The 12,381-nt window shown below is 33.8% G+C and overlaps 1 protein-coding gene across 1 annotated transcript in view; it reads right to left on the reverse strand.

Moving 5' to 3' along the window:
* The window catches only part of LOC150104747 (uncharacterized), a 157,434-nt gene that overhangs the window by 68,713 nt on the left and 76,340 nt on the right, over window positions 1–12,381 (reverse strand). Inside the window, exon 2 of the mRNA XM_090395927.1 lies at window positions 224–297. The gene's annotated coding sequence lies outside the window, so the exon portion shown is untranslated. The remainder of the gene's footprint in view (window positions 1–223; window positions 298–12,381) is intronic.

Raw genomic sequence — 12,381 nt, forward strand, 5'->3', positions numbered from 1 at the left:
TTTCTTGCAGGAGTTTTTAACTCTGCTGCTAGGTTCTTTGATAGTACAGATACCTGACTGATTTAATATATCAGAACGTCAAACGTCAGTATAACAAACAAGCCGATTAGAGCATTGATGAATAATTTATTGTGATTATTACGACACCAATTTAATTGTAATGATTATAATTTTATTCGGAGAAGCAATCATATTTCAATATCTAATTAAGAATCTAACTAACCTGAGCATGGTATCTACAGGAAGGTTATCTAGAAGTCGAAACTATGAATAAACCTCCGCAGAGCCAGTCTTCAGCTACAAGAAAAAAAAAGCAAAATTAGTGTACGTTTGTAACAGTAATAATCTATGTGATGATTGTTATTTTTGCTATTGGATTAAATTATCGCTTTATCGCATTTTATTTTACTAGGAGACAATTCGAATTCAATATAGCTCCAATAATTCATGGTGTAAGTCATGCAATTATAAGGGTATGATTAAAATAAATAATTACAGAGTTATTAACTTTCAAGCTAAGCTTTACATTTATTTTAATCTACTGATGCTCTAGCCATAACTACGCTTACCAGTCTTTATTGTTCATTAATGGAAAAATACTTTGCAAAATGAATTTCTGTATTCATTTGGGGCTATGAGAAGTACTGGAATACTCGGTATTTGTCTGTTGTAGTTCCGATGCATTTATCTATTATTGAGATTATATGTACAATTCCAGTATATTTTATGAGTTGTTTCTCATTTACTGTTGCTGCCCAGCATATAGTGAGCAACAATCAAAACAATGTACACTCAACTAAGCAAATCATCATGTAATGGAAAAAACAATAATAGATAAATAAACTTAGCCAACAGACGCACCAATAATAAATTGTTGCTATATTTATCTGTATGCATTGTTTTGTGATTCTCTAGATATAATATTTTGCAGATATTATTATAACTAAATATAATGATATCTGGAAAATGCAGCACCATCAGGATTAATAATGCTGAAATGCAAATGCATTTACTTTAAATTTATAAGCAATAAAACTTGGTAGTGAATAATATGCTCCTATGAACACGAGTTTTTAATTCTAATCGTTCGAAAATTGAAGCAAACATATGACTTGTTTTCGTGGTATATCCTACAAGTATACATAAAAACATTACTGAACAAGTGGGGAGGTAGGAAGTCTGTGTCCCAAGTGAACATGCAATTTTAAAAATTAATATTTCTCTTAAATATCGAATAGTAAATTAAGGGAATGGAAACTGTTTGAGATCACAAACAAATGGAACGTCACTGTGTGTGTGTGTGTGTGTGTGTGTGTGTGTGTGTGTGTGTGTGTGTGTGTGTGTGTGTGTGTGTGTGTGTGTGTGTGTGGTATATTTTCAACTCTATATATGCGTCATATATTCGTTCACAGTAACCTACTTGATATCAGGAGACGTGAAATTATTTATGAATGTATTTCTGTCTTGCTTAAATCAATAATTAGTTCGTTTTTGTTCTCTGAGTAAGAACCGTGTGCTTAACATACACCCATTAGAAAACACCTGTTCCAGACCCTACAGAAAATCCGAAAATAATCACAATGCATGCTCAACTAAAAAAAAAACTCCATAAGAATCGAATGTAGGAAAGGATATTATATTAAATTAAAAAAATAAAGATGTTAAAAACATCTTAACAAAATTTAAAAGCATGTTCAAATGATACGCCGCTTGTAATCATCGTTCACTAAAAAATAAACTAGCCTCACTGAATTGCAAGGTTTTTTTCCTTTAGAAAAGGCTTTTTTTAACACAAATTATGGCAACGCAAAACTTGTGGTTTCTTTAAAACGATACTTTTATGGCAAAAAAACTCCTGAAAATCAGGATTTAATTCAGTGAACCGAAAATATTTTTATGTAAACGGCGAGTAAATCTGTGAAGAATTTTTATTGTACCGACTCTGTATAATGAAAATATTTTTCGAGACTTCTATCTGAAAACTTTCTTTTTTCCCAAGTTTTAATGAAATGTTCGTATGTTTAACTTGCATTCATCCCAAAACGAATCTGTGGGTGAAGATGGCAAATGACATTTCAGTACTGCAATGTGAGAATTACTTAAATGAGAGTAAAGTCACACTTCGAAAGTGAAAATTAATTTGGAGAAATGCCAAAATTCAACACATGCAATAACATTCTAGTATTAGCCTTATGCAATTCCTACGAGACTAGTTTTTTTTTTCGATAATTACATCCACCTAACGCACTACGAGATATTTGATTTTTTTTTGCTTGCATTGTTTGAAGTCGAATGACATTTCGGCATTTTAAAAATATATTTCATGTTTCCAATTTTGTTATCCGAAAAATTCTTAACTTTTCAGCACTGTAAGCAGGAACACCAAAATTCCCCAGAATTAATACTTGGGGAGTGATGTTCCTGTATACAGAATTAATGCAAAATAATTATGGAGAGTTTTTATTAAACTTTAAGAAACGCGATACAGAATTTTCTGACATTACTTCCAGTTGTATTTCCGTTACCATGATTCAACCGAAATTAATAGCCAACATTTTCGACTTAATTTATTGAAAGCGAACAAAATAAAAATAAAAAAGAGCATAAACGTTAGGTTATATTAAAGAAAATAGCAAAAGATACAGAAACATCATAACGAAATTTAAAACATTCAGTAATGTGATTCCTGATAAACCTTACTCAAATAGCAGATTTGATGATTTTGAACGGAAGTATTATGACGAACAAGATTTGCACTTATTTTCACTTTCCGCCTTCACAAATGACCACCAGCCATCGAAATGTTAATCTTAGTATTGGAATACGCCGACTTTAGAGAGCATTATTTTTTCTTCAATTTGGTGATATAAGTTTGAACATCAAACCAGATTTCATTACCGTACAATTACAGTGACGGAACAATGTAAAGAATATTATTACCAAAGACAAACTCTCATGCCACATGGATAATCCAAGTATATGTGTGCGCGCACACACATACAATATATATATATATATATATATATATATATATATATATATATATATATATAGTAACGTCGCAATACTTGTCATTTTATATAATCTCTTATGACTGCTTCTTTTAAGCCGTTTTGCTTATCGCTCCCTATTTTGTAGCGTTCCATTATATGCATGAAAACTCCAGGTTTTCTGATTTGTCTGTTTTTTTTTTTTGCTTAAAAACACTAATAGTAAAGGAAATGTTTCATAACAGGCAGTGAGATTCGAATCCAACTGCAGACAAGGACGACCGTAAATGTATTTAGGTGCGGGATGAATTTCGTCGCTCTATAAGTTCTCTCCTCATAAAGAGACTATCACCATGCTTACTGGAGGCCTGAAGTGGCTTAAGGTTCCACAGTTGGTCTCTAGAGTAGAGTTTTCGTATTAATTAATCCTGAATAAATGTACAATAGATTTCTTATACTCTATCCTATCGTACTCTATTGCACTAATGTAAGATAGGTTCCGACTTTTGGTTAGATCGGATTCACATAGAAAAAAAACACATTCTTCCAGGTGTCCAATCCCTGAAAATGAAGTAAGACTAGTGCCTGTTTATCAGGAAATACCTGATAAACAGGCTCAAACTGGGAAAAAAGCATCACGTGTTCGGGGAAAATAATAAATAATGCGAAGTCATTAAATTAAAGAGCATACAGAGAGAAATGATTAATAAGCATAAATTTTTAAAATAAACCTGTTATTGATATCACTCTCTTTATATATAAAATTTTGTTTCTATGATAGTTTGAGATAGATCATCATGTTTCTATGATGTACCATCACATTTTTTTTAAAAAAACCAAGTTTCTGAAGTCATAAAGAAAAACGAAAATTTTCTCTATATACTGCACATTACAAATACAGTGAGGTGAAGTAAATATATGTTTGTTATTTCTAGCCAACGAATGTGATTAATAAGTGGTATATGCAATTTCTCCGTAGCTTAGTCAGTATAGACGAAGCCCTTTGGTCGGAAAGACCTGGGTTCAATTCCCGTCGATGACGTGAGGAACCTTTGTCTGGTCTCTTTCGACTAAAGGTGAGTTAGCCGGTCTCATACGGAGGTAGCGTTTTTTTTTTCTCCTGGAAAACTCGGTTTTTTCCCCCCTCCCAGAACAGGCAAACCGGCCCCGTGAAATACCGTCAGAAATACTGCCCTTAGGGGGATGCAGCAAGGAGTGGTGACCCGGCTGCATTAATTAGCTGTAACCCCCCCTTCGGTAGGGGGGAGAACTCAACCCGTCCTAAGGTGAATGGATGAGGGGGATATGATGATGATGATGATGATGATGATATATGCAATTTACTGAAATAAGCGAACTTACCAATTCTTCAACAATTGCACCATTGATATAATAAAAGCACAGTGAGTACAGTGGTATCTCACTAATCCGAACCTCTTTAGTTCGAACCCTCCAGTAATCCGAACTGCTTTTAAATGTAATTTCCCAAAATTATGACTTTACCACATCAGTAAAAAATATAAATTTGAAGGATGTAGCATTCTTAGTTGCTGCTGCTTGGGAAGCCATCGAACCTGAAGCAATTCGAGGGTTATGGAAAAAACTGTAGCCTTCTAGAATTTACCAAGATAACTACGGTGATACACAAAAAGAGGAAATTCAAAACTTGTATAATTTGGTTAAAAATATAAATCCACAGATGTTGAAATTTCACAAACAGATGTTACGGAATGGATTACAGGTCGAATCGAAAGTGAATTCGAAATCAAATCAGATGCTGAAATCATAAATATAAATATGATGCTACAGAATGAATTAGAAGACGATAAAGAACTCGAAGAAAAAAAAAGTAAAACATGAAGAGGCGGTTGACAGTCTTAATATGTGTATAGAATGTGCTAAGCAGAATGATATGCCATTCCACAAAATTTTATTGCTAATGCTGCTCGGTGAAGAAGCATTCGAAAAAAGTTTAGTTTCCAAGAAGCAAAAGAAAATCAGTGACTTTTTTACAAAGAAATAAAAAAACTTTTTTGTGTTATTTTGTGAAACTTTTTTGTGTGTTGTGAACAAGAAAGTGATATTTTTTACGCAAATGAAGTTATGTACTGAACTATGCAATTTTATTAAATCAGAATCCTCAACAATACAGGTACATACAAACTAAATTTTTCACTAAAATAAACTTGTGTGCTGTATTATTTTTTAAGTTTTACATTACAGTACAGTAGTTTTTTTTCTATCAGTTACTTCATTTATTTACAGAATTAAATTGGTGTACCATTAGAATCTGATTATTTTCGTCTTAAACACTAGTTATTGTTGTCTCTTGGGGGGAAATTCGCTAATCCGAACAATCCCGGTTTTTATTAGTTCGGATTAGCGAGATACCACTGTATTTTCTTTGGTACAGGAATATAACACTGCAGTGCTAGGAACATACCAGAAGAAGGAAAGACTTCGCACCAGCGTAGCTTTACATTGACACAAATATACCAGGTTACATTTGACATGTGCATTATTCTGCATATATGATTATACGCTATTCATTTCTGTTATTTCTAGTGAAATAACAATAAACCAAAGCAACATCAAATAGTTCAATGAGTGGCGGTTTATTAGCTTTATCCACCTAACGACAAGCAGAAGCATCTTCCTCAGTACCCAGAACAGCTAACAGATGCATTTGGCTCGCCAAACACATACACAGTTAGCGCAGCATGCATCTGAAGGGTGCAGTTTCCACTTCCTTTAACAATAAAATGTTGAAAATTAAATCAATTAAATCAATTTATTCCAATTTAAATTACATCTGTATTCCATTAATTATTGTCAGATAGCGAGAAGTGTTCCTCTACAACAGGGGTTCCCAACCCCATGCCCGCGGGCACCATGGCGCCATTCGACCAAATTGTGTGTGCCCGCCGCTGTTCAACCGTGTGCCGTATAGTTTGAAATAATCACGCAACAATTCATGGCATGCTATATGACGCATGCGTTAATGACACATGACGAGAATTAAACGCATACAATGTAAAGTAGACGCGCATTCGAAGTTGTTCATTCCAGTTTAAGAACTGGAATATCATCATATTCTCCTAATTATGAAGCACTGGCCAATGGAATGCTATGCCGAAGATCACACTAACTTACATACTGTATATATATTTAAATTTTTCTAATGTAAACTTTTAAGTAATAAAACATTTGATTATAATGTAAACTTTGTATGTATTCATTTAACAAACGAATTCAAAAAAATTGCTTGAAAAAATAGATGGTGCCCGTCGCTCTATCGTTATTTTAGAATGTGCTCTAGGAAACAAAAAGGTTGGGAACCCCTGCTCTACAACATGAAGGCTGCAGCCAAACAAGTCTTGTTTATAAAACGCGTGGCCCATCCCAGTTCTAGAGGAAGATACATGAAGCTACGCTGAGATAAAATTCATCTGCATATATTATTATATGCTATTCATTTCTGTTAATTAAATATAGTTCAATTTGTGGAGACATTCATTTATTTTTCATTATGGGATACTGCTCGATTCTGATTACATACATGCATTTTTGTCAACAGCAACACTCGCACTTTTGTGCCATTTCAAACATGTAAGTTAAAGGTTGTAAACAGTCATAATAAGTGAAATCATTCGTTATTATCAGAACTGAACTCGAAACCATTTCGGATGCCTAATAAAATGCCTAACAGTTATTGCATTTATTTTGTCTCCGTATTCAAGCTATTCCAAGATTCTAGCTGAACGAATTTTAAAGAAATTTGGTTATTTCTAATACATATAAGTTTGTTAAGCTCATTCCAATGTTTATTTTAATCACACAGTTTGCAAGGCATAAAATCACAAACGCGTCGAAGTTATATACGAGTATATCATCAAAACGCTCTCACTGGACGACAGTTAACCCAGTTTAAGATTTATTTAAACTGGGTTTTAAATTATATAGTTATGTTACATTACATAACTATATAGCAATTATATAATTATGTAATGTACTCATTATTACTTTGAAATGTGTTAAATGTTATATTCTTTTATTTTCATATTGCCGCGCATCTTCTACCTCTTTATTTTCTTACTTCATTTTTTCCCATTTTTTATTTCGTATTATTTTTCAGCACATGGTTATATACAAACGTAACAATCTATCGCACTGGTTGGCTGTTAGCATAAGTACTGTACTTCATAATCAGCAAGCTGTGGTTCGAATTCCGCCGTGGGCATTGATGTTTGTGAAAGTCTTTGGAAGGGAGATGAATTTCATCACCCAGTATGAGATCACCTCCTCGTTTATTGGAGGTGTGAAGAAACTTCAAAAGCATAGTTCCATGCTTCGTTAGAGCAGGAAGGGTTTCTAGATTATGTACAACTAAATAAATTAAACAGTAAATAAAAAAGATTCTTAACCTTTCCATAATAATAATGTACTATACGTTTACAACCTGTTGTGGGTGGAAATCACGTAAAAATATCAATATGTTTAACATTTGTAAATTAGAAAATCATTATACATAGATTTTAATTAAACTCTCTACCTATAATAACCATCTAATGTTTTAAGCAAAAAGTATGCATTTTTCTATTTATGTAACTACCTAAGTTACCTGCTTCTTATAACCTATTTCTGCAGGCCAACGTACATATTTTTTTCTACTAACAGTAAAAAATCAACTTCATGTATTTGTTCTAACTTTCCTTCACTATTTTCATCGTCATCCAGTACCTGGTTCAGCCAAGCGCGATAGTCTCCAGCAATCTTATGTAAGTCATGAACTAACTTATAAACTAAAATTATATTTCCTCTCCATCTCCTGTTAGTTAAATTTATTAGCATACAACTAACCAACATACTGTCATAACTATTATGATTTAATCGTGGTATACAATTAGTACCTATTCTTTGAACACCCTTGACTTTCTTGACAATTAAAAACTTCGTTGAGGAAACATAATCAAAATAACTAACCACATAAAATGATTTATTAAGACGTTAATATTTCACTGGATTTCAAACCAGCATCTTCGGAGCAATTATATAGTTGCAGAAAACAATTCAGATTGCGACGAAAAAATATCACCCCCAAAGCGCCCTATATAAGAAAGTTTATTTACGGATGCTATGTTAGAAGTGTTTCTTAAAATTACTGTCTCTCAAATTTTTGATAGCTTGATGTACTCATACTTACTTCCATGATGTGCTGTGCCGATGGCTGAAGGTTGTCCTTAGAAGAAACGTATAAGTACATGGATGTGTAGTTTAACCGTGGAAATTATATTTGTTAAGAACTTTGGCTATCTTTATATGGATCCGTGTACAAGGTGGGAGGAAGAGGCACATGCAGTATTTATCTGTTGCACACCGGTGCATTCAGCCAGTGGCTAAATATATATAAAGAAAATAAATTAGTTTTGTGGAAAGAGCTGCATATTATTAGAATAAACAGCCCTGGATATATGTATTAGTGCTTTAAGGACGATGCACTGTTAGGCTGCTGAATGATGATGTGACTGTTTATGTAGATATCTTCTTCCAGTGCGTGCGTGCGTGTGTGTGTGTGGGGGGGGGTAAGTCTTTTGAAACTGCAAAATATAATGAACAGCTAAAATAGCGTGTAACTAGGAAAGGCATACAGTTGTTTTCTTTACTATTGTGAAGTGTATTATTGTATGCTGGTTGTTTATAATCACTAAAAGTGCATCTTATTAGATTCACTGTTAGTAACACGTATGGGCCTGGGATCAAATCGTAAACATACCATCTAAACAATATAATTAGATTAATTAATATTAATTAGATTAGTGGTTTAAGCTCGGCAGTGTTGAATGCTTTGTTCTATAAATATTCTATACAGAAACTAACTTAAGTAGAGGATAGAGGAAAAGCTGTTTGCAGTCCCATTCGTTTGTTTGTATACTTTTCCTTTCTGTGTGAAATAACCGGCATCACGGCGAGTTTTAAATATTCAACATATTTAACAAATGTCAGAGAAAAGTGAGATTAATCGGTCAATGGTCGCTGCCAAAGACAAATATTTCTGGGCTCCGAACATGCTGGTTTGAAATCTAGTGAAATATTAGCTGGTTAAAAACAACCTGTATTTATTTTATTCTTCTAGTATTGTGTTCATATCGTTAAGAATAAAATTGTCAGCTTTTAAACACATTTTGTTGAGTAAAAGTGAGCCATAATTCAATATTGGCCTGACTAGAGACTTGAATAAGGATCTCAACTTCCTTCTATAAGTGAAGTCTTTTTTTAACGAAGCTTACAATCTGTTGAGTTTTAATAGCGATCTTATGAATGTGATTCTTAAACTTGAATATTTTCCAAATGAACCAAAATACTCAATTCCTTTCCTACCTACTTTTTTAACTTATTATAAGTTGAACATTATATTATCTTCATAGCAAATCGCATTGCTTCCATGCTTTTAGATTAAATTTGAAATTCCCACTTGCCTATTCATTCTTACAATCTTTTAAGATCGTCATATAAAAACCTTAACCAACAATTGAATGCCTAACTTTACAAAATCAGTAAAGAGTGAAATTTTAATATTTGAACATAACTCTTTATGAACAAATTGAACAAAAATGATCTTAACAACACCGAACACCCTCTCCTAATAATCTAGTTTTTTGAAGACCCTCTGAACCAATTTCTGCCTATCTCATCGGGTAATCATTAGTATCTATTTAGCACATTTTAATCAGGTATTTATTACAGCATAGCTATTACCCCGATTCATTTCCTCTGTAATTTCTTCATAAAAAGTAAGGAGATTTGTAATAACCGAACTCCCCTTAATGAAACTATGTTATATCTTGTTCCAAGTAACACTCTTTCAAGAATGTCTGATACGACACTTCTAATTAATGTTCCCATTACTTGGAAATTTGACATTGCAATAACTTTACTGGCTGTACGGAAATAGCAATAAGACAACATCCACCTGATTCAATTTTGGATTATATAAATTTGTAATTTGAATGATGGAAATTATACATTGCATTAACTTGGTATCTTATGGGTTAAAGCTATGTAACTGCTGGGAAGAGACTTTCGGATATCCTTTTAAGGAGTGTGAACACCAACTAGGCTTCTACTAACCTAATGTGTAATCCTCTCCCTTTTGTGGTGCAACCCGTTAGTTGGATACTGAAAGATATATGGATACCGAAAGAATAAGGAATGGGCTGTCAGTTTTCGATTTAGCCGACCAAAGTGTATTCTTATCGGCTTAAACCAAAACAACAACAAAAACTGGTACAGCATGGAAATGAATGATGGTATTTCATGCCAACTGGGGGGTCGTCCAGTTATATAGGACCGAGGTGTTTTTTTCAGGGAAACAGGGCGAACAGCGAAAGTCAGCTAGTGGAACAAACCTCAAACATAACACCGTCAGAATTCAATACTGTCAACATAAGTATTAAATTAAAGAAAAAGAAGTGGAAAGGGAAGAAAATTAGAAAGGTACCAGATCGACATTATTGGTGTTACCGAAATAAAGAGGACAAAAAAGGTGATAATTCTTCTAATTAACGAATACAAGATGAAGGCATTACCGATAAGGAAATAGAATGAGTAGCTATAGGATTCAACATTCAACATGAGGATAATCTTCTTGAATGGCACGCAATCAAGTAGAATGATGTGATCAGAATGGGAAATTAGACATTAGAATTGGAAATGTGACATATTTGTATCTGTGTTTCCACAGAAGATTCTACTTAGGAAGAATTGGGAGAATTTTTGAGGCATTAGAGAAAGAAATTGATGCAAAGAAAAACGTGAAAGCAGGTCCTTGTAGGAGATCTAAGCAGCAGAGCAAAAAATGACTTCCAGACATAAAAATATCTTGGGGAAAACTTGGAGAAAAGCGAAAAGCTAATAATAAAGGTAAGAATATGCTGGATTTCTTACCATGGGCATGGATTAGTCTTTACTAATACCATGTTCCAACAAAACTTCACATGGAAAGAAGATACGAGAAATAAGAGAACTCTCATTCACTATGTAGAAAGATTTACAGCTTTGCTACACAGTCAAGTATGCTAGAAAATGCATTATATTCTAGCATACTTTACTGTGTAACAAAGCTGTAAAACTTTCTACACAGTCAATGAGAGTTTTCTTATTTCTCGTATCTTCTCTCCATGTGAATTTTTGTTAGAACATGGTATTAGTAAATATTTTACCAAAGTGTAAACAAATAATGCTTGTGCGTGAAGTATCTTCGTAACTTATCTACTTGTATATAGAAGGTGTTGACTTCACATATTATAATCCCCTAATTTAGGTGATTATGGAAAGGATCTTTACCTAAACTGGTTTCAACCTCTATTAAGGTAAAAAAACTAAAGTGGTGCTCACAATAGGTCTAGTCCGCGCGGTTATTGCGAAGCGCATAGCTAGTGGCTATGCGCTTCGCAACCATGTCTGGGGAAGGAGTGTCCTATGTTCGATTCCCGTCGACAACGTGAAGAGCTTAAGGATCTTTCTCAGCCGTAGCCAAGTTAGCCAGTCTTGGGTGCGGACAGCAGGGTTTTCCCCCAGTTTATCTGGGATTTTTTAACCCGCAAGTAGGCAAACCGGCACCGTGAACACACAGGCTACAGTCATAGGATATATTACTTAATCCCTCATTAAGAGGGCTCAACCAGTCCTAAGAGGCGGTCTAGGAACTGGGGGAACTCCACACGAATAAAAAAAAAAAGGTCTGGAGTGATATGGGGGGGGGGATTTTTTTTTCCACCAGTCCACAGTAAATTAAAAAAGCGGAACAGTGTGTAACACCTCTCATAATAAGAAAAGGCAAAATTTTATGTCCCCTGGATGAATATTACATAATGTGGGTGGTCTGCACTATTTCGCCAAAAATCTGACGTCTACTACGATGCATCTTTCTAAATATAAAAATCGTCGGATTGAACAACAGAGTCTTCATAATATAATCTCATAAAGAATTTGCGTCAAAATATGGCTTTCCATATTTTGTATAGGTTCCAAATCTCAAATTTCAATGAACTGCACACGCCAAGATTCCCGGAATAACATTTGCCCAGAGAAACAAAGGAATTTAACGGGAGCTTTACGCTGCGAAATGTTCGTAACAAGTGATAAACAGGCGACGGTTCTAAAAATATTGTTTCGCTAATGTATTTGAATTAAGGTATTGCATAAACAGCTTTCTAGCGCCTTGAGGGAACGGATTGTAGAACAGCAATAAATTATTTTTTTAAATTTTTCTAAAGCGGATATCTTTAAAAGAATTAATAATCTTAGTAGTGAAGGTAAATGTTTAATATTTAAAAATTTAAAAATTTTACTAAAGTGGATATCTTCAAAAGAATTAATCTTAGTAGTGAAG

Source organism: Typopeltis vanoorti, chromosome 7 (assembly GCF_054136105.1).
Source record: "Typopeltis vanoorti isolate ZY-2024b chromosome 7, IOZ_Tvanoo_1.0, whole genome shotgun sequence".
In the NCBI taxonomy this organism is placed as follows: Eukaryota; Metazoa; Arthropoda; class Arachnida; order Uropygi; family Thelyphonidae; genus Typopeltis; species Typopeltis vanoorti.